This window comes from Wasmannia auropunctata, unplaced genomic scaffold (genome assembly GCF_000956235.1).
Source record: "Wasmannia auropunctata unplaced genomic scaffold, wasmannia.A_1.0 LD335986.1, whole genome shotgun sequence".
Lineage (NCBI taxonomy): Eukaryota > Metazoa > Arthropoda > Insecta > Hymenoptera > Formicidae > Wasmannia > Wasmannia auropunctata.
The window spans coordinates 463,327-487,986 of NW_012026904.1; the positions used below are offsets into that span (position 1 = coordinate 463,327).

The 24,660-nt window shown below is 39.1% G+C and overlaps 1 protein-coding gene across 1 annotated transcript in view; it reads left to right on the forward strand.

Annotated features, from left to right (window-relative positions):
• The first annotated feature begins 3,327 nt into the window (after positions 1-3,327).
• Positions 3,328-24,660, forward strand: part of LOC105454336 (uncoordinated protein 58) — a 211,738-nt gene continuing 190,405 nt past the window's right edge. Inside the window, exons 1-2 of the mRNA XM_011696899.1 lie at positions 3,328-3,933; positions 4,009-4,115. The gene's annotated coding sequence lies outside the window, so the exon portion shown is untranslated. The remainder of the gene's footprint in view (positions 3,934-4,008; positions 4,116-24,660) is intronic.

The following is a 24,660-nucleotide window of genomic DNA, read 5'->3' on the forward strand; positions in this document are numbered from 1 at the left end:
ATGTTGCAACGTACTGATTGGATGGATCAAAGCTTGTACAAACGGTCGGTATTTAATCATCCGACCACGGAAGAACGTATTCATCAACGGTTGAAGCTTCCACCGAAGCTTATTTGCTGCATTTTACCCGTACGTTCCCACGTTCGCAAATTCTAAACCCTTTCCCCGGTACGACTGATAGCTTTAAATTAACTTAATATCTATTTTGTTCCTCTTTGGCTGTTTTCTAGCTGTCAATCGCATCGGGCATACGTCATCCCCCTCGCGGGATTAACTAAAAATTCACAGTGAAGGGTCGAATGATACTGTTCCGTTCGCTTTCGGCGTAAGCTTCTTTGTTCTCGCTTTTGGTTGCTCGTGCTTCGCTATCACGATCTACCGGAAGGGTATCGACAATGAATTTTACGCACGAGGAAATCGCTCGTCCAAGCCGGCAGATTCAGTACTTGTGCATGGATGGAAATGAATTCGATTGGAGCGGGCCATCTTTTTTTTGCTCTCACCTTTCGTCTCTCTACTCGCGGCTTTCTTTTTTTTTTACGAGGCGTAAAATACCGTCCACCGGTCGCTGGCTGGCGCGAGTCGTAAATTGGTTACCGACCAATTGCCTGCTTGGAGAATCGGAGCTTTTCGATGCTGCCTGTGGATTCCAGCGGACGCGTAAACGTTATCTCATTGTCGCTCCGCTTTATCGATCCGACGGCAGTCTTCTTTTATTGCTGTGAGAAAAGTAAAAGCCCGTGTCTTAAACGGATCACGCGATATTGTAACGGTGATGAAGTGGATTTAGAAAGAGTTCAGAATTTGAAGAGTTTAGAGTTACTTTCAGGTGTCACAGATATTATTATTTTACGTATGTAAATATTATACAAGTTATAAGCTATACACACACTGGGCATTTTGTAACGCATAGCTCGAAATATTTTGATGAATATGGGCATAGAACTTCATATTTACAAACAATTTTAAAACAAAATTTCCTTTTCATTTGGCGTTTTACATAAAAAAAAAGAATAGTTTAATAAAACGTGAACACAAGCGAAAACGTGTGAAAATTAAATAAATTCATACAGAGCTTAATAATTTTTTTATGAAGGTCTTAATAGCGCCATCAGTCCATCATGAGCTGCCTTCTCGTTCGGAATTCTTCTTCTTTTTTTTTCAGATCTGCGCATATAGCGAATCCGCGCGCCATGCGAGAGAAAAAAAACCGAGAGCTTTGCGCTCTTGATCAGGCATTATATTTCCACCGATTAATTATCTTGCAGCGATATGTCAAACCCCCTCCGTCCATTGCTCTTCGTGCACCCTCGGCGTCGGTCGCTCGCGATCGGTCAAGTTTGCTCCAGTCCGCACGCGCCGAAAGGGCGGTGGGGCTTGCGAGCTTTCAAGCACAGAGCTTCCGTTCATTCGTCCCTTTGCGTCGCTCGCGAGCACTTTGCGGGTAGTTCGCGGTAGTGCGTGTATTTCTCACGAACGCGTGTGTATATCGTGGATGACGACCGTGCACCTTCTCGGACTGTGTGCGAGCAATCGATCGATACGTCCTTCCCGCGGGATTGGCGAGTGAATCGTCGCGATCGATCGGAATCGCGAGATCGCCGGCGAACTTTTTGGAACACCTGTCGATCGCTGTCGCGTTCCCTCGTAGCTTTATCTCGTGGAACTGCAGAGTGCCGAAGCGTTTTTGGAAAGCGGGTTGGTTGGATTATTTTGGTTGGAGTGTGCTCTTTAGCGAGGGATGAGATAGTGGAGAATTTGAAAGTGCCTTGACCAATTGAGATTTCGTACGAGTATAGAAGCGAAAGCTCAGATTTGCTATATTTTATTGTTCCCAACGTTTATAGGCTTAGCATTTGAAATTCAACAAGGTCGAAGCTCTTTGATCCTGCGGGAGTTAATGCCTTGCTGTTAATTAATCATCCAGGATTAGAGGTCGTTGCTTCTAGGGCAATGCACGGCAAATACTGTGCACAGTTCTATATGAAATTGACAAGAAATTGATCTTTTATAAAAATCATTGTGTGTATGTGTGTGTGTGTATTCGATCGTTAATTTACGATTTCCTCAAAATATATACACTTTTAATAAAAGATTAAAATAATTAATTTATCCAGTTCATTAATTTCAGTTTAATCAATTACACTAAAATGCATTCTGAAACATTTTTAATTACTTTAATTATCAGAATATTAATTTTAATATTTTAGGAATAAATTAATTTGTTTTTTATAAATTACTTTTACAGTTTATCTTAATTAGCATCTATTAAATGGCAAGTAATAGTGTTAATAAACGTAATTACAATAATTAAATTACTGTAATAATTATATTAATTGAAATGACATAGTAGATTTTATGTCAGCATTGGTTAAACGATTGAGAATACAGAACATACAAAAAAAATCTACGGCGAATGGCAAATTATAAAATAAAATATTTAACGCTTGCTATGTTCATCAGAGGCTCTGTCTTTTTCAATAAAACATGTGAACAGTTTTGTTAAGTTAAATTAAGAGAAAATTTTAATGAAAATATTTTTTTTCCAATTATTTAATTTAAAATTCTTTTAAAATATTTAAAATGTAAAATTTTAAATAAAATATTCTTTATCTTGCATGCATTTTCTATATTTTTAATTTTCTAATCTCGAAAATCTGAAATGTACTTTGACAAATTTCGCCGTCTAATGTGGAAGTAACATATTTTTAATGCAATTTATTGAATTAAACTATAATTTATAAATATACGGACGAATGTAATATTTTATATGCTGAAAAGCTCGCATTATTATTACTATCGCTGTACCGACATGATAAGATAATAACATAAAATAATATGAATAGATTATTTCTTGCTACAATTTATCATTTGTTAAATAAAGATCCTTCCGCGATAAATTGTAAATGAACGCGATTATTTCTGTATTTTTAACACTACAGATATGTAACAACGAGAAGAACTTTGCGAGACAACGTTCACATGCATCTCCATAGTGTTTCATGTTGCATAAACCGGGTATAACGTTTATCTACGAGTAACGATAAAATGCGTGTTTATTAAACCAAATTCCGTCATGAACATGTGAAAGATCGTATGGACACGCGTTGGATATCAGCGAGGCGTTTTGCACGCACGATTTCACCTGTGTGCGACGCGCGTGCGGGCGAGACTCGTGAGCAGAGCCTACACGGCAATTGAATTTCGCAATGGCTCGATAATTCGCAATTAAACCGTCTACCCGACATTGTTACACAGTGAATGGGCTCGCGTGTAAGCGCGAAAGAGACCGCGGCCGATAACCAATAAAAAGGGCTTGCGTTTATAGCTGCAAGCTCAACGGTTGTAATGGTTGATTATATCGGACGGGAATATTACATCGAGGTAATCTGAATCTCTTAACGCAAATGTTACAACATGAACGGTGTCTATGCGCATATGGAATTTCGTGTTTTAATTTAAGAATTTTTTTGACAGGTTTAGATAGATTTTGAGTATTCACGTCTTATTATTGGTATAATTTTTTTTGTTAGAAACAAGACGGGAAAGCAACAAATATATTCGCAGCGAAGTAGATCGCGTTAGTCCGGTATTGATTGATATTTCGCTTGGGTTATTCGAGAGGTTCAACTTTAAGTATAAGCAAGCAGAAACAACATCGATAATATAACATTCAATAATATAACGATTTTAGATCTTGTCTTAAAACTTATGTATGTGCTCATACAGGCTATATTCCCCCAATCTTAAAAACATTTAATATACATATATAATATTCAACGTTGATGGGCGGTGTGCTATTAATGACAGATATTATGAGGGTAAACATTATACGGCATAAAATATTATGACGGAATTGTGGTGATTTGTGGAAATGACCGTGATAAGTTTCGTCAACAAGACAGCGTGCTGGTGACATCGTGTTAGTGTAAAGTGCGTAGAGCAGCTAATTTGCATCTCGTTTCGTTCCTGGGATTGTTAAATGACGAAAACACGTCATCTTTTCAGACGTCAAGATAGTTTCGAGACGGCGCCGGCGGTGTTGCTAATAAAACTACTACTACAAGTGCATTCGTAATTTCTCTAACTCGATTTGCGGACTTCGACTTCGGTTGGTGAGTTGCATAATTTATTTACATTTTAATGTAAAGAATGATTCTGCGCTCTTATGATTTATTCATCGTTTACAATTACGTACAATCGTTTAATCAATGTATAAAATATAGCTTTGATAATATGACGGGACGAATTCTTCGGAAGCCTATATGTCATATTGTGAAATATCAAATACCTCGGTCATTGTATAAAAAAAAACATCTTTCTCATACATCATCAAGCGTATATAAATGTCACATTATATTTTCGTTATAATCATATTGCGAAAAAATAATTTATGATCTCGTTTATAAAGAAAACATTTTCTACGCGTAAGAACATCTAATACTGATGTGACGCTTTTTCATAAAACGCACAGAGAATTTTCACAGAAAGTAACGATAAAAGTAGCTACATACATATGTTAACATTAATTATGTTAGCTCTACTTTTTCTGCTAAATAATATTATTATTTATTCAAAAACATATCTTGATGGATATGTTTTTCTATTTACGAAAAATATTTTATAAAAAATATCAAAAGAATATATGTATAATTTATTAAAAATTCTTCATACCTATAATGGCATCTATATAATATATTATTTTTGTTTGTTTGTTATAAAACAAGTATCATCTTGCTAAGACGAAAGTCAGCACAAATGAGAAAAATTTTTGACTTCTATTGTTACGTCGAGCAATTTTATGGGCATGTATACCTTCATGCTTTGTTATTGAAATAGCAAGTATTAATAATAAAAAAGATATGAAACTAGAGAAATAATGTTGGGCAAAAAATCGAAGTAAATAGGAAAAGCGTCATACGAGCGCAGAATCGACTTGATGGTATTCGTTCCCAATCCCTCTTCCACTGATGTACGATGTGGTGAAACAGAATCTGAAAAAAGATCGACGGCCCGTACATTGGCGTCAATCTGAAACAAAAAAATGCGTCCGTTCGGTAGCCAGTGAGGCGTAGAAAAACTTCATTTCTGGCGTGTTTTCCCGAAGATCTATTAACTCTGCACCTATTTTGTTTAGCAATCATACATCACTGTTTCGAAGTCTTTTATAAATTTTTTTCTGTGTATTTTGCGTTTCAATCGCGTATCGGTCGCCATTCAACGAGAACAATATAGTTAATTAATGAAAGGCTATCGATGCAACAGAAATACAATAAGCTTTCAAATGGTAGCCACGTGCGTTTATTGTCCTGCACCTGCAAAGTACGTAATTATTCAAACTTTAACCGCCGCGATAGTAACCGTCGAAGAATACGCGAGAGCATGGGAGCCGTAATGCAAGGCGTGATTCAAGAAAAGGAAAAAGTTAACACGGGCTTGGTATGTGCCAAGGCTATTTCGAAAGAGTTACTGGCGACGCTAATATCAGTAATACTAACCCCACAACCGTCGCGATATTTCGACCCCAAAGCTGCTGCAGCCGCGTACTGGAAGCTATCCAACGGATATATACCTTACGGTATCCGTTTCTACCGTTTCCTGAAAATCGGGCGATGTTAAAGAGGCCTAGATTCTGAAGATTTATACAACGCCGCGTTAAAAGCGCAAGCGCTTCAATGCGCGATGCGGGGAAAAATATAAAAGAAACCTGAACCTTTAAAGGATTGATTGGAAGAAATTATGCATTTTTCGGGGATTATATAAGGCATTTAAATAAGATTGGTAAGATATTAACATTTATGTGAAATAATTTGCTTTATATTTAAATTATCTTTTTGCATTATACAGCACAAGAAATTAATGATCGTTATTTATTTTTGAAAATGTGCTCGCGTTCATCGAAATTGGGCGGGGCACGTACCGCGGCTCTTGGGATATCGATAACATTTAAATGCGAGTTATTGCTCGGCGGTTTTACACCGAATATATATATATACACTACTACGAGGTACGTAGTGTAATAGCTGTCCCGCGGCTTTCCGACGGGCAAGAGGACGAAAGCCCCTTGATTTAATTTTACTGGATTCTCTTGCGCCCCGCGTGGACAGGACCACACAAGAGAGGGCACTGAAATTCTCCGGTGACACCAGGCCAATTTCCAGAAGGGTTCGCCGAGTGGACGACAAACATGCGCTTTTGAATTTCCACACGGTTCCATACGACGGAGAATGGCGTCGGCAAGCACAACCACGAAGTGCTTTGCTCTTCAGATTTGAGCTTTCCGAATATAGCATAGCCTATTTCCGCCGTGTCTGCAGGGGTTTAATCCCGATTATCGTATGCGATTCCGATATATAAGAGCTATATAGAATAATATGATTTTCATGTCCGCTTATCGTTAATGAGAAATATTTTGAATATATCGTACTTGATGTTCAACTCGATATTGTACCTTTTTAATAATTATTCTGACAATGAGAGTAGCTGCAAGTGTGTATAACTATATACCGAAACGAATACCGATTATTATCGAAAGAGACAAAAAATTTTAAATCAAATTCTGTCTGAGAAGAATAATCGTTATGTTTATTTTTGTTAGAAGACGAATAATTGTGATGTATCTTTATATCCGGATTTTATAGCAATTGAAGGATCTGTTTCTCGTGTGGAATATGAGCTTTCGAAAACGCAATATTTCCTGCGCAAGTAATTGCTTACGTATAACGTGGGGAGCCCATCCATTGGAATTTTGTCGGTAAATCTTAATTCGCTGGGAAATGGAAATGCAATCCGAGATACGTTTGGATTTCAGGTACGCGCAGACAGGTACATATGAATCGGTCGTATAAACTTCGTTTATTACCGCGTAGGAAATGCGAGAATCGCGAGATCGAATGTCAATTTGGACGATAGATATTTCAGAAGCACAATTATAAAGTCCCATAAATATCAATCTAATGACGTGCGCACGTGTGGCACGCATATTTCTCGCGTTTGGGGAGTCCAAAGTGAATCGACCAGATTTCCCGGAGAAGTTCTCGGGGTTACACACCACGCCGCGTCCCTCACGCACGCAACCATATCCGAGCAAAAATTCCGTGATCGCACAGAAATACTGGGGTGATGTGTGGGGCAGAGACTTTTAATATAGAATACACCAGGCGTTCCCAGTTTTCCGGGATCCTAAACCTACAGGCTGATCTCGAGAGAGGAGAAGAAAATATTGATGCCGTTTGCCAGTTTACGCTTCCAGTAGCGTTTTTCCCTCTGTCATCGAATCACCAACGCGCGTGTGAATATTTTCGGTCGCCGCGAGTCATGCTTATTTTGCGATTTTCGTCGGATTTTTGTGTTGAAACTGCTGCCGAATGTGTGCATTGCATGTGAGAGAAATATTAAGTCGTTGAAAACACGTGAATGGACCGGATAAACGTTTAGAAAAACAGAATGAGAGGAGCGCTATTTGAATCATCACAGAAAAAAAGCAGATTGTGTGTGTGTGTGTGAATTCGTGCATCATCATTATTAGAGAGCTAAGTAAATTTATTCTTTATTTAAATAAAGGCGACAGGAAAGAAATATCCTCTTCGAGGTGCAATATCTATTTATGTGTGTTGTGTATTGCGAAACAATTTCGCGCGCAAGAGCTTAAGTATCAAAACGATATTTTATTCAGTTCCAATCCAACCGACCCCCATCTGGACCCTTTTCGCCAGTTCTGTCGCAAGAATGATTCCTGGAGTAAAGCCTTTGTAGGACTTCTGGAAGGCCTGCTATCTTTATTCCCCTCCGTCACACACTCTTAGGAACACGTCTGCGCCGCGACAGATCTGAATTACCAATGAGCATTCCGATCACGTTGCCCCGAGCGAACTGTTCGCGCGGAATAAGGGAGCGCGCCGTGAAGCGAGGAGGTCAAAACAGAAGAGGCGAACAAATAAAAAAAAAGGCGATGTTTAAAAAGGACAAGTCGCGTAAGAGCGCGAGTTAATTTGATTGGTGACCGCGTACCATGCAGCCATGTATGTACATCTATTCATTTTTAAACGGACTTTTTTTCGGACGAGTGACCCGAACGTACGTGCGCGCGTGTGTGTTTGACCACGTAAAATATTTCGTAAAACTGTTTGTAGAGAATCTCGTGACCAAACTTTCGAGTAATGGTCAATATATATGAAAAAAAAAAAAAACTGATACGTGTGATTCTGTTTGAGCGTAGGTATATGTCGAATGTTATCGATGAAATGTATATAGAAAATATACGAAAGTGTCCATGCGCAGTGGACCTCTACAACAATTTTATGTGATAAACAAATAACTTACTATCTATACCATTTTTCACGAGGGAGGAACTATTGTGGAATATTCAGGAGGTTGTTTGCATTCAAATACTTACTGTCAGTGCCGCCCCGATTGGCTTTTTCGATAAATATCGCACGAAAAACACAAGCGTGAAATATGTTTCTAAATAAAATTTATATAAGATGACGCAAACACGCAGAGGCACATGCATACGTGAATTATTTACGACGGGATGGATGTTTGCCGTCACGGGGAGCTGGGAGAAATTTGAGATGGCTTTTCCTTATCGGGTCCTTATTTTCGCCATTTTTGCGTCAGAATGTGCACCTGCTTACCTATCGTGATATTCCTCCGCCTCTCATTCCACGCCTTCCGTAGCCCGTTCACGGAAGCCTACTTCTCACGGATAAAAATCAATGGCGCATTTTCGCGCATCTCCGCACACGAGGCACGTCGGCATAGAAGGCACTTTTCCCACGAAACACCTCGAACTCGTAGAATCCCATAAGGCGCTTAACTTCCCGACTTTCATCGCTATTCCATGGCGAGGCATCACTTTTCCCTCCCATCCTCCCTTCCGTTTATCTTCGGGAGAACTGTCTACCGTCGCCGCGTTGGAACATTCATTCTAAGATTTTACAATTCGTCTTCACACGTATCTGAAGCTCTTTAGCACCTTTTAAAAAATCTATGGCCAAAACATTTTACGATATTTCTGGCGATGGTTAGCTTATTGTTTATCAGTAGCTATACTTGTGTGTGATCAGCTATATATTTAAAACACAAAACGCAAACTGCGATCTTATTATCTTAAGTCATTCTACCATTATCTATTGTTAGATAATGGAATGTAGAAAAATCTATGCATTTTAGCGAATTTTTTGGCCTGCTGTTTCTATTTTACTTACTCTCTGCGAATTTGCAGTGATATTTTTTTTCCCTTCCTGAAAAGGTTGCTCACAGGATGCAGAGACTTCAATTAAATTCCAGGGAGTTCTCAAGTCCACCGCGTGGCCACGACGGCGGCTTTCGCGCGCGCGTTCGCGTCGGGGAAGCTGACCGGCGGCAAATTTAATTAAAAAAGTGCAAGCACGTAATTTTTTCTAAACTTTCTGTTGGCGAACACTCCACCCCCGTAGACAGACGAGTAGGTATATTTGTTCGCTCGTCAAACGATTCCTCCCCGGAAAGACGGGCGTTCGCATTCACTTGTTCGCTCTCTTCCGTTTTTTCTATTCTTTCGTGCTGTCGGTTATTGGGATCTTGCGACTCGAAAACTTGTAACGGAGATTTAGTGGATCAGGACCTTGGTAGGTTCTTGAAGTGATTCATTACTGCTTCTTAACTTTAGTAGGAGTTAAGTTTTTGAATCGCGCTATCATGTGGCGAGAGAAAATATTTTCTTCCTCTTATCACTTTCAATGTTCGAAAAGAGCCAGATTGTAATCGTTACGCATGCTGAGTTAATAAAAAAATCGCGATTTATTGAATATTTTCGCATTTATATTTTGATATAATCATAAATTGTTCTTGCATTTATTTTTTATCAACAGACGATTAATGATATGTATATGAAAGATAAAATTCACTCTCGGATTCAATTATCATTAATAAATATTGCGATTCTATAATAAGTTCTATAATAAATCTACGATTCGTTAACATTTAATCTCTTTTCGTATCATTGCCGTATACATTTAATGGAATCACTGATATCTTTTTGAAAATGTCTATTAAATAGATGTATTAATGAAATCTTCAAGTTATAATTATTGAATACTTTATATTTTGTTAAATATATTTTTTTAATTGTGCCATAAATGAAAACTTTTATGTCATTTTACAAATAAAATAACCTTTATATAAATTATGTACTGGCCTTTCATTAAATACATCGCTTGCATATATAATATTATTAAGCAAACTACTACTATGTTCTGCATGCTTATTTCACTTGTAAACTAACAGAATAAGAACACTTTATATTCGCAGCGTGTCGCATCGGGAAAATTGAGCTTTAGAATTGTAAGAGATGAAATCGAATATCTAATGTAGGTAGTCCGGGTCTTTCGCGCATATTTTAGGAAGCAAAAGGTAACACTTTTTAAAATTCAATATGATATTATGCGCAAACTGAATTTTTCAAATTGCGTTGTCAGACTTGTTCTTTAATTATACTATTAGCAAGTGTAAAATGAATAATATGTATTCGAGTAAACTAATGTATTTAACTTAGTTTGTTAATTTTAGTTAATTATTTATAATCATTTCATAAAGCATTTCATAGAGATGTACACAACTACATTTTTTGTTACCTGGATTGTTAGTTTCTTTCTCTTTGTACTCGGCTGCGTTGAAATCGCTGACAAAGCTTTTGTCAACAATAGTTTCACCGATATTGTTTTATCAACACTGATTTTGATCGATACCAAATTTGTTCAACAGTATACTATATTTATCAATACACATTCTCACATAACTTTGTGTGCATTCTAAGAAATATTTTATTTGCCTACGATTTGAGAGCATAATTTTTACAGAATATATGAAATTGTTCTAAATTGATTGCTGCTTAATCGTGTGATTAGATGTAGAATAACTGGAGTGTGTATCAAAGTAACACTTGTAGCGAATGAAAATGTGTTCAGCGAAAATACATTGTCGATAACAAAAGTCAGTGTGACGGTGAATGCATATACCGTCAAACTCGGGCGGTGTCGAGGCGAAATAATATCGGTGAAAACACTGCCGCGGAGAGAACCTTTGTGGGTGATTTCAATATAATCCCTTTGTACCATGCAATGTTATTATCAGATACCGACGTAAGCTCGGCTTTTGTCAAATTCTAACTTGAGTCTCGGTGCGCGCGCGGCGCATTCGCCTAAGATCTGGTAATCCTCTTCACGGCAGGTACATATCTCGGGATTGCGCGAAAATAAATTCCTCGCCGCAACGTTGTCGAGGGCATAGGGGGTTTTCGTTGCAAAGGACCGCGCGAGCGAGGGAAGTGCAGCCTTTGGAGATGCGCCGCAGAATCTTCTCTCAATTTCTGCGAGTTATCCAGCGATAGCGTTGTGTCTCGTGCTTGGACTGCCTCACGGTATATCCCGGAAAACTTTTATTTGCTTATCCGCGCCGCAAAAGCCGCGCGGTTCGTTCTCGGGGAATATTATTAAAGCTGCCGTTCCGTGTTTGACTTCGAATGGCGGCGGATTGAGGAGCAGCTCGGGTGCCCGGAAACTTTATTTGTATGCCGGACGTATTTCGGAGGCAATGCGATACGCAACGCCGCCGAATGAGTGCGGAAACAAACTGTGCGGATTGGCAACTGGGTTAGGTACACCGGTACACGCAATAACGACCCGCAGCATACGATTGTGCTCGTGCGTATTATATGTGTCATACGTTTGCTTTAAGTTTGTTACTGCGGGTACGTGCATATACGCGTGTACGGTATCGGTCGTATAGCGTGTACGGCTACGTTACGACGGTAATGTCGTCCAATATTGACAGTCGTATCACTGGAACAGTGGCTCATTAGAAGTTTGTAATGGATGACGGTTCAGCCGAATTTCGCATCACTCTCCTATACATACACGCGATCCGTATATATAGTTCTATAGTTCTATACTTTCCCCGACGCGCTCCTCGCGCGACTGACGAGATTTGATTTAATCTTTCTCCGCGGATCAAAATTTTCCATTGTACTTTACAGTTTACTCATTAACGAATATATATGCGCGAGACCGCGGTTTTCTTATTTTGGGCAATTTCGTTTCGCGCCCGCGCGCGCGAAAAGTAATAAAAGTCGTGAGCTACAATGGACGAAAATATCTTGTAGTCGTGTGCGAACGGGAATGTTTTGTGGCTCTGTTTACGTCTAGATAGAGAACTTTTCAATTACGCCGTGCCGCACACGTAGGTTTCTCGTAACTTTATTACGGTCCAACCGCAATTTTAGCAGGCGGGCGTTCTAAAGCAGAACGATATATACGCGCGCACATGATTTTGCGTTAGTCGCATTGCAACAGCATCGAAATTGCATCCATGCGTACGGTGTCTCTCTCGTTATGCGCTAATGTACTTTTCAATGGCGATTAGAGCTATGCCTATCTTCGCGTAATTGTGCCCAATAAATAGCGGACCTAATGGCAATTGATGATCGAAATTTGTTGAGCACATTGAGTCAGTGATCTGCTTGCAAATGATGTTGCTCTCTACCGTTGCGCTCTATCGCTTGTTATTATCTGAGAAATCGATATATTCCGCTTTCGCATTAAAATGATTACTCTACTGAATGTGGAAAAACTTCAGAAAAACGTAAAGGGAATATTTAAGGTTGGCTTTACACAGCTAGTCCGCGAGATATGACTAGCAATTTTTAGAGCGTCAAATTGACTCTAACTGGAGTATATTTTTGAATATAGCCTAGTAAAAGAAGGGCCCTCGCGGACAATCAAGGACTTGCCAACCTCAAACTGAAAAGGGAGGTGGAGTCAAAGGGCTCTTCCTCTTTGCGCACTCGGCACAATTTTTCCGATTCCACGTTCCAGCGATTCTCAACTCTCCTTCTATTCCTGCCGTTTCTTACTCTTTGTTGGAGCAACCATGCAAAAGAAATTTCTTCCTATGGCTGATGCATCCAGAAAACGCGGTGTATTGTTAACTTTTCTGTTCTTTATAGGTCGGTAAGCTCATCCGCATATTTTCCGTGGTTTCATTATTGTATGTGTAAAAACGTTCGAAACAGGAATATGTTTCCAGGGTATCAGCTTATTAAGAAGATTTAGAAAAAATATTTGTCATTTTATAATTCATTTTACGATAAATTTATCATAAAATGAATTGTATTTGAATCTTTTCTTAGTGTCTGTATAATATTTTCTACAATTGAAAATTTGGCTGCGAGTGCATCAAAGGAGTCAATATTATCAATATACAAATGTCTGTTTTTCATTATTCGTATGCAGAGATAAATTTAAACGTATAATACGTTGAGGACAGTATTTTAATGTTGTATGGCTACTTTAACACTTGAAAGGCAGCCGAGAAGGATTGATGGTTACCTCAAGATTAATTTGGACAATAATATTATCGATAGGATTGCTATTTCTGTCACGCCCGCCATCCGTCTCCATTTCGATTTCTGTTCGTGACCGTCGATTGCCCTTCGTAAACCTCCATCGCCGACATCGCGGCTACCCTCGAACCGCCACGAAATGTACACGTCTGCGAAGCAAATTCCAGATTACCGTTGGCCTCGGATAACATTTACATACAGCATACATTTACCGTTGCATACCGGCGGTTACCGGATCCTTCCGCGCTAGCGGGGGACTGGTAGCGATACTTGGTACAGGAAAACGGTTGAGGGAAAGAAGAACGCGCACAGGCGAAGGAAGAACGAGGTTGGCGAATCGCGTAGCTCGCTCAGCATCAGAAAGACCGACTGACGACGATAAAAATGGCGGAATTTTTATTGCCACGATAAATGCGATCTCTTGCTGTCTACCTTCTTGCTGACGTAATGTATACGTTACGGTTTTTTCAATCATCGTCTGCGTTTGGGGCGTACATTTTCTTGAAGCTTCGATTAACGAACGGCAGTCGTGCGATTAATAATAAATATAGCGAGCGATTCAGCGAAACGAAGTATTGCGGTAGAATAATTGTTTTGAAATTTTCAGTTTCAATGGCAAAGACATAACTCTCGATGATGACGTTCTGTAGATGGGATGGGGTTATTAGTACCTAAAAGTTGAAAGTGGCAGGTAACGATTCCGCGGCGTTATCGCGAGGATTAACCAGAAAGGGAAGTTTGTCGAGGCAGTTAAAAGTTAGATGCTGCGGGCGGAAGGAGGTTATAGCATGGATGCTATGGAGGAACTATAAAATCTCGCGAGATGCTAACAGTGGCATGATTTATCTCGGAACGATTTCGAGCCGAGCTCGCTTTATTTCGTTCGTAATGACGTTGTGCTCTCAAAAGTAAATTCGTTTGAGAAAAATGTAAAAAAAAAGGATACACTGTATTTCAGTATATTTTCGTAATTTATTCCTGAACTACTCTCGACTGTAGTGATCTTCTCGTTTATTTCATCAGTGGCGACATGTTTGTTGAAGCTTATTCGAGTTTTGCAATTTGATTCTCCGTAATGTTCCGAATTCTTGGAGAATATATCGATTGTATAATATATTCTGTACAGCTGCGCGTTACGTTTGAAAGGTTAATGAAAGTTCTCTCCCCCCCCCCCCCTCCCTCTATTCAGCATTACGGCGTATATACGCGAACGCGATGCGTCCGGAGCAGAGAATCGAACTACGACGATAACGCGAAACATTCCGCAGCCCTGAACAGCCCGGGGGAGGTAGATTGGATGCGAAGTAGCGAAACGTGGCGCGGCGAAGTTCTCCGCCTCGCGGTGTATGCTCCCTTCCAACCCCTTTAGCCGCGTCTTTCGTCGCAGTATGCATTTGCATTTGAAATCGAGATGAGTCGACGAATAAAAGGCCGCCTCTCGTTTTGGTACCGGCTCGAAATATTCGTTTTCTTGCATAGCACCACGCGAGAAAAAGATCGCAGATGTGTGTGTGTGTGTGTGTGTGTGTATGTACGTATGATATGTGAGAGAGAGGGAGGGAGGGGGAGAAGGGGGAGGAGGGAAGAGAGAAAGACTGCGTAGGACTGTGAAAACATGGAGAGCTTTTCGACTATACGTCGCTCAGGAATTCGCCGAGATCTTCGCGGAGCTGCAGATCTACGGAGACGCATCAGGGTGTAAGAGAAGAGCCCAAAAGAGAGAGGGTGATAGCAGGGGCAGACGTGGACGCTTTTCATTGTTTGGCGTCGGAATGGATGCGAGCTTGATGGAATACAAAATAGAGACGTGACCTACCTCGATGGTGGAAGACGATAGTACTAGATGGTAGTTGAAGAAAAGGTGGCGGGGTGGCAGGGGGAGAAAAAAAAGATACCATAAAGCGACGGAGGGAGTCGATGAGGATAAAGGATGCAGGGTCAAAGCGCGGTAGGAGCTAACGTATATACGGAACGACGGACATTTATTAATGTTCTCAGGTAACCACGTCGTATACCATGTAAAATGAGATATACGCGACGTGCATGCGAGAGATATGTGAATCTGTAAATTGGATGTTACTTGTTTATAAATTTGTTTGTGTATATATACGATTTAGATTGGCACATGATTATAAGCTTGGCAAAAATTGTGTACGATAATATTAACAAGAATATTTATGATAGGAAAAGAGGATAAGAACTTTTGTGACAAGAAAAGAAGATAGATTGTGTTACGTGTATACGTGCGTGCGTGAGACGTAGATGATTGAGAATAGGTAGGACATAGATATCAAATCGGAAGCAAACTTATTTTACAGAAAAGTTTTATAGAAAAAAAGTTGTGCTACTCCGAGAAATTCGCTTTATCACGAATAGATATTGAGCTCCGTATGGTGATTGCGGATGCTCTAAGAAATAAGAGAAAAACTATATAAAATGTAGCTGGAAAAGAAGAAATAGAAGGAGAGGAAGAGGGGAAGAAAAAGAAGGAACGTAGGCGTGGAGGGTGAAAATAAATAAAGGGAGTACGGCCAATGCTATCGGCGTTCGCAAGGGACAAAGTACTTCATAAGACGAAAAGCAGCGGGGGGGAGGGGGAGGGGAGGGTGCGAGAAAAGAAAAGAATAGTTGGTGTATGGAAGCCCTTCCTATCTATTGTTCGAACTGCAAGAGTATCTAATGGCGCGAAGTTCCGTCGGTGCTTGCCTCGAGCTAAAGTTTTATCGTCTACTATCGACTTCGACGCCAATTTTTGAGCCGTCAGTGCTTTCGCTTTGCGTGTTGCAACGTCGTCTGCTTCTTTACCACTTCACGATGCTTCTAGGTACTACTTTGCCAGCCTTTGACTCATTCTTACTACGGTTTAGTCCATACTTTTAACGTCGTTTATTTTTCATCGGTTTTAAATAAGCTCAGTACTTTGAAGTGTAATTGCCTCGGCAATAGATACGTTTTATGGATAATGATAAATGTATAAATTTTGCAAATAATTGCAAAAGATGATTTAGAAGATGATTAATTTTTATTTATTAATTGTACGTCGAGAAAATAAAAAATTATTGAACGTGCAAAATGTTTAAAATTTTTTTATAATAAAATTATAATTATTAAATATTTCTATATAAAATAATAAAATTAATTGAAAGTAATACCTAAAGAATAGAGAAACGAAAACTAATATAGATAAGGAAATTTATACATACCTAATATCGGTTATTATGTAATATCGATACAAATATTTGGAAACATCGCGGTTTGTTTCCATAGATCAGAGAGTAATAATTTTAGCGAGAAAATCAAGTCTGTCTGAAATGTATCTAAAAACTCTATTTGCGTTGTAAATTGAAAGTTAAATATACTTCAGCACGCAATTCCATTGGTTTCTGAGAACGGCTATAAAAATTTCAGTCGTATATCGTGCCGTCATATAACTGCATTCGACACGCGAAGAATTGCATCACCATGAACGAAATCAGCTTTGCTTCTCCGTAACTAGTCGTTAAATATTTTTATATCGTTCTTTATATCGCGTGCTTAATCGTTTTATAGTCGTTTATTCAGGGCTTGCACCGGAATATTGTCGTTAGTAACGACTGTTTACTTCATTTCTCGCGCAAAGTTACAGTATTATTTTTTGCAATTATTGGATATTTATTTATTTATTAATATTCTTCTTCAACCTTTTACACGATCAATAGTCCATATATTTATTCGTGAAAATAGCTTCGATATGAAATACGTTTGCGCACAAAGAAGAAAATTATCTCTTTGATGCTATTAATCTGTCTATTTTTACTTTTATCTTAAAGTGAGCTTATTTATTTGATTAGTAGTTATATAATAGAATTCTCACGATTGAATTATCGACGATACTAGCTTTGTATAAGACCCAGCTTGTGGTTCCATCACGATCGCTTTATCTGCATATTAATCTCGAAAAGGAAGCATAATTATACTCGGTGAAACTATTACTACGATTCGTGCCTGCTTCGAAGTTTCGAGCCGTTGAGGACGAAAGTCTAACTATACTCCACCTCCCTCTTCTCCTTACCTCTTGTATATAATATATGCATTTGTGTATGTGCGAATGCGCGTACATTTATATAAGCGAATACGGAGCTTCCAGGATACCCCGCTGACAAATTGTTACCGCGATGGTGCTTGTGGTTTCAGGATAACGAAATACATAATTCAGATGCGTCCGTACCTCGTGGTAAGTCGACTCGGCTATTGTCGAAATGTCCAGTGCAGCTATTAGAATTTTGCATCAAGAATGCCGTAGACGATTCTTGGTAGAGCCTCGTTAAAAACGGTTTATCTGAATAATTAATGGTTACATAATGATTTTTAATTATGTAACTTTGATGTAGAATTGATAAAAACTTTTCATTTTTCAAATTGTAACAGTTTAATTTGCATTAGGGAAGGTTATATGCCAGTCGTTGCAAATGCAGCACGAAAAACACCAGATGTCAGAGTTTTTTTTTTTTAAGAAAAAGAAAAAGAATAAATTCCGAAAAACTGACAGAAAAAATTGGCGCGGACTTAAATCAGCCGAATTGAGGAAACACGAGAAGTCGGGTAACGGGATTCCTGGTAAAATAGACGTAGAAGAATATCCATGCTTTCCGCGATTCACGCGGGAGAGATTTCTTTTTATTCCAACAGCCATTCCTGCAGCTAACGCCGCTTCGCAAATTATTTCCCGACGATGGGCCTCCCAAATGTAGCACGTGTGACGAAATGCTTGGAGCGTTCGCGGAAAGACGTGGGACGAGCTGGAATGCTTCCGAGGCTACCTCATCCATGGAATTTTCGGAGGCTTTCCAGAGGACACGTTCGAGCTTACTCGCTTTATCCCTTTATCCTGACTCGCTAAATTATTCAATTCATTTCTGTGGAGCTTCCAACTAACTCGAATGCCGTCTATCTCGCGCCCCACCTTCTCTCTCTCTCTTTCTCTCTCTCTCTCTCTCTCTCTCTCTCTCTCTCTCTTATTCTCTTTCTTTCTCTCCCTCTCAATTCAACTCTTGGAGTTGAGAGTCTCACCTTTTGTCGTAGATTTAGCTGGCGTAATAGGACGGCCATCGGAAAGTTTCTATTTATACGGGTAAAATGAATTATAAGAAATGCATGATAGAGATTTGATAAGCTAACGCTCTATATTCGGTATAAATTATTTATTTGACCTCGCAATTGCTGGTAATTCTAGCAGGGTGTCTAGCATGCGAAAATTTCTAGTTTCCGTACGTTTTTATAATTAAATGAAGAATATTTACATTTAAAGAGTCTTGTCAACAACGAAATAGCTTTAGAAATTTTAGAAGACAGTTTTTAGTGAACTTCTTTAAAAGTATACAATAAATATAATATTGGCGTATTTTGAAAAACGACAGATAAAGAAATTAATTTAATTTTTTCATATGTTATTGTTTCATTGTCGCAAAAATTAATGCGTTGTTTTTATTGTTGATAAAAACAACGCCACAATTTACGCGCATTGGAATAACAACAGAAGAAAGTGTAAAATAATATTAAAATAACATTAAATAGTAAAAAAGATAATTTGTGGTTAGTTAAATCAATTTCTTTTCTTAATTACGTTGCGTTTTATACAAAATAGATTTTGATTTGTTCAGAAAGGTAAGCGTAAGCAATTACGACATTTGCCGAATGATTCGTCAGGGCGCGTTTTCTTAAAATTACTGTCACTTTGGTCGCAATAAATATCTTAATTTGACGCAACACAGACGCACTCACATACACTCAGTCTGCGCACTTCGTTCGTTATGGTTATGTATAAGAAACGAATACGCGACAGACGGAGAATTCAGCGAAACGAGGTTAAAACTCCGGAACGAAATGTCGTGCAAATTTGTTCCTAAGGGGCGGCTCCGTTGATGAAAAGAGCATCTCCGGAAGCTCCGGGTACGGGAAGTCTGGAATGTTTGATACTCTCCCGAATAACGGTGTAACGAGTACTTTTGTGATTCTCATATGTCTCTTTTGATATTGTCATTTCAGGATTTCTTGACGATAACAATATTATTGCATAAGCACGCTTTCAAGATCTCACTCTCAGTAAATTATTATTCTGTCCTCGTCCGCGTTCAACATCGCATCCAGGTTCGTAAAGATTATTACCGCTTTATGCGCTGAAATCCCGCAGAATAGAGTGCAAACCCACTTCTTTTTGGAACTTCCTGGACGCATAATGGCACACCGTCATATTTTACATTGTGAACCGCGTACCTCGAGACTTGTGCTGGAATACGAGAATTTCCAGGCCACTCGCGCAGGTGTATCCGCGAGTGATTCTCCGGGGAAGAGATTATCTCGAAAATTGGTTGTAACATAACTCGACTATGTTAATTGCATGTTAAAAATTTTAATCCCGTTACACGGGAAATAATCTTCTCGTACTACAATTAATTACATTTTTATTTCCTTTATAGTATTAAAATAATATTGTGCGTCACGGGAAGTATATTACCGCGCTTGTATTACAAACATACATAAGTATTATTTATTTGTTATACATGATTTGTAAAAAAAGGTAAAGGAGACTGACACGTGCAATTAGCGTATCGTTTCTGCATTGTTAAAAATTGTAAGGTACTACAAAAATCTTTTACTGTCTCACTTCTTTTTTCACGATCTCTATCAGCTTGAAGCGGTGTAATCTGTTCGTCTCTGACCGTTATTCAGGTCTCTCGTGTAGGTCGTTCCTTGGTTACTACAGGCTATTATACGCGTAGGGGTGGCCTAAGTTCGAGGATTTGCACGTAATAAAAGCTCTGTAGCTTTCTGCTCGTAATATGTTCCGGCACCTTAGGTTGATTAAGCGTCAGACAGGCTGGTGCGCGCCGGCAGGACCGTTGCTAAATGTCTCACATCTGTCACCGGGCTTTACCACCACCGAACGGGCTGTCCTACACGCACCAACATACGTACGTAAAGCACTGGTTCGGAGGATGGGAAAAGCAGAGAAAAACATACCGCCCGTCGTACAGTACGGGAACGAAGTGCCACTCCTCCACTACATTCATGGCCATTCTTTAAAGCCTGGCCCAACCTACTCGCTCAGTCGGAGGACGGCATTCAAGAAAATTTTCGCCTAGCAGCTCGGTAGACACCTCAGCGAGGCTAATACGCTTACGATCGAATGAGAAAAAGTAATCTTGTTTTAAGAAATTATATTTGTCGATTAAAATAAATTATCCTGCTGAAAAGTGATTTTATCATATTATTTTTCCGGAGGATCTAATTAAGATATGACGATCATGCAAAATCTTTTGCATGATTGAATACGTATCAATAGAAAATTTTCCTTTTATCCATGTGGATAATTGTTGAGATATAAAATACTTAGTTTTATAAGGAATCAACTTAGACTAATGACAAGAATATTTTTTTAATATGACTGCAAGGAAATGTAATATAATGCATTTGTGAAAGATCATGAAGAAATATGTCATTAAGGAATAAATAGATGAGCTTTTTTATTATTAATAATTTAATTATCTAAAGATCAACATGTAGCATTTTTGTCTCTGTTAATTCACATTATTAGAATTGATAATCGAAATCCTTTTAACAGTGATCAAAATGCACTTCTATAAATAAAAGCACTTCTCAGCGCGCCATCGGTGTATCATGATGAAATCAAAATGCTGTCTTCTCAAGACTTCTTTTTCTTGCTCGAGATTGGACCGCGTGCTGGCTCTTAGATGAAGTTCTTTTGTGAAATTCTGATTCTCTTTTTGTATAGACAGAGTTTGCTTGTGTTTGGCATGTACTTATCACGATAACATTTCTCCTGATCAAGAAGAAATAGAAGTATAAGAAAAGAAAGTTTTTCTCACATTGGGACGATTTCCAACTTCGTGAATATTTGTCGCGCGCTGAGTCGTCAGAGGCAGAATTTCTATAGCAATTCCTGAAAAGTGTGAATATTCGGTATTTATTATCTTTTATTTTTTTTAGTTACAATTTTTCTTCTTTATAAATTTAAATTGAGAAAGAGGGAGAGAGGGAGAGAGGGGAGAGAGAGAGAGAGAGAGAGAGAGCGAGAGAGAGAGAGAGAGAGGTGAGAAGAAGGAAAAAGAGAAAGAGAATTCTAGGACTATTTTGAATAAGGATTAATAGTCTGATTCGACTCTAATTCCGAAAGTTAGGACAAGTTAGACGTAAAATATTTGCATCCTGGGATCAATACTTCACATACTTAGAAGATATGTGAGCTATTCGCGTCGTTTTTGCATCAGGAAAATTTGGATAGTTTGTGCTTCATCAGTTTCTCTGCATTTACAGCGTCATTACTCTTCCCTGCGGTGACTATCATTTTTTTAAGCGGGAAATAACTTTCGGACTAGGCTATATGAGCTTTCCCTGAGGGATTACTCGCTTTCATTTTTCTTATTTTTACAATGTTCCAAAACCGCGCAGCTACTTCGTCGAAAAATCGCGCATTCGAAATTTTTCATTTCACAAAACTCTCTGATTGCCGAAGCTTATATTTTTAGGGATATGATACAGTTAGGTCATTCTTTGTCTGAATGATATAAATTGTTTCTATCCTATATGACGATATTAATAAATATATTATAGCTATTTATACATTACATTTCTGTGTACAGCTTCTTAGTCGCGTGAAAATTTTTGTAACTGTACTAAGAAATGTTAGAAAATTAAATGGCATAGTCATACTTATCTAGCACCGTGTATTTTGTTGCATTTATAATGTGTTTAATCTCATATATTGTTATATTCTACGATATTATAATTTTCCATCTGGACGACGACACGTGTAAGCGGCGTGGCAGACAGGCGGCTTATGTATCGAAGCTTCTGTTAACAGTCCTCATAACTCCGGTCCCTACCTTGGCGTGAACCCGCGCGCGCGCGCGCGGCTAAATTACGCGTAAATGTACCGTGTCCGTGCTCCCGTAATGTCACCTATGCACCGTCAAATCCACGGATCCTAGTGACAGCTGAATCCGCTTCGGCGTAATATTCTCTCCTATCGTCGCTTAGATGCAGGTGCGTGCATCATCCGCCCGGTGTACTGGTGCAGCTCGTCGTCAAGCGGAACGCTGCCCATACAGATCGACCTGCGTACACATCGGTGCCGAAGGAACGTTAATCAGGACGATTTCCCCGCACAATTCTCTAATCCGGCGCGTTCAATCTCGGGACGAATGGACCGTGGGGTTTGCAATACAATGCAAACAAGCGAAGCGTCTCTTGATTCGCGCAAGGTCCAAAATCGGAGCACTCCCCCCGGTCTGTCGCGTATGTGCGCGTGACGTTTATGGGATACGGTGACATCCTGCAGGAGGCATTACGACCCGGTGGGCCAGTATCTCCATAGACTTGTCCGGTCATACCCGTAAGCTTCTAACCGTGATCTTATATATACGGGCCTGTGTGTGTCCTCGGCAAGCCACGTCTCACTGATATCCGGGCGATAAATTCTGCGTATCAGTGGCAGGACGACAGCGAGCTGTCTCCAGGAATGACGTGATATCTAGGAAAGGATTTCAACGCAACGATACCATCTTGTTTTGCCTATCGGAAATCTAATGCATTGGCAAGGATATTGACGATCGAATGTTAAAAAGAAGCGCATTTCTGGAAGATAATAGTGCCTCATGATGTTTGCATTATCGCGGGGATATACTACTGCGACGGTGGAAGGACAAGTACTTTCACTTGGTGCCAGAGAACTATTATGTCCCTGATGTTGCCGCTAGCCTGTTGTATTATTTATGTCAACTCTCGTGGTATGATGTGTATGTTTAATTATAAACAGCATGCTATTTGCCTCGGAGAGCAAAATAACAATTAAATTATAATCACAATTAAATTATCTTTTCTATGCTTTTGCTTATTAAATTGGTTTAGTATTATTTTTACAGAGAGATCGCACTGAGAGAATTGTGCATTAAAACTCAAAATATTAATTATATGCTAAATGGGTTTAATTAACGCAAAGAGAGATGAAATTGATGATTTTATTAACATTAAGAGCACTGTATAGATTTAGTATAGCACAGTTTTTTAGTAAGTATAAGATGACAAGTTGTTTAGATAAAATTAATTTCTTCGTTGTTAGTTTTAAATTTAAAATTGATATTAAGTTGATGTATTGATTTATGCCGTAATATGTATTTTAGCTTTATAAGAGATAAAATAACGAACGCATGGTGTATAAGTTTGAATAGAAAATATCATTTGCTGAGTCGCGTAGTTTCGCCACGGTAAATGTTTAAGTTAAACGATCTGCCTAACTAGGATTTTTTTTACTTGAGTTGCTGAAGTATAAATGTTCAAACGGTGCATAAATGTTCGTTTACTTTTGTTACCGCTCGCGGTTTTTATGCAGTAACACCGTCGGCTTTATATATCGCGTTTTAAATTTTACTTGCACCGCGTGAAGGATGACAATGAAATTTGAATGAAAAATCATGCGAGCCTGAACGGGTATAACGCGCACATTTGCACTCATGCGGTTTCAAATCGAATAAACGGGTGATATCATCAATGCCCTTCCGCCAAACCGCTTTAACCGTTCGTTTTTGTGAAAAACGTAACAAATTTTCCCGCGTTTACTCCTGGCGTGATTAATAGAAATAACGATCAACGCTAGGTGGAAGTAAAATTAAACATTCGATTTCGTATTCGACGTACCGTTCTCTTTTTTGACGTGATGTTAAGCGCCAATGGAGAACGAGAGATATAAAATACAAAAATGTTAACACGCCTGAATTGAGTTACTGTGATACACGTACTCTCTTACGCGCGTGCACCGTTTTTATTGCAAATGGAATTTTACGTAAGCCCTGGATTACGCTGATTGCTCATGTGTAATGTTATAATCAATATCAAAGAGGTGTGAGAGAGGTACGATGGATACGCTATTTTACGCGCAAGACGGCCGTGAATTGATTCGTAACTGTTGCTTAGGTGTATTCAAGAAAAGGGGAGTAATTGCGCTCCTGATGAGATTTCTTTTCCGAAGCAAAGCGCATCTTGCGTCTAGTCGGTGCAATCAGGATATAAAAGGCCTCGATTGGGATTGGTTGGATTTAAGGATCATTAGTAGACGCCCACGTACGTAGGTAGATGAGTAAGCTGATTGGATTTATCTGATCGGCGAATTGCCAAGGGGGGCTTCTCTTTCTATTTCTCTCTCTCTCTCTCTCTCTCTGCTGCTGTTGCGCGCTCTCCTTCATTTCCTATTCTTACTCGTTTCTCTCTTCGTTCTCCTTTATTCA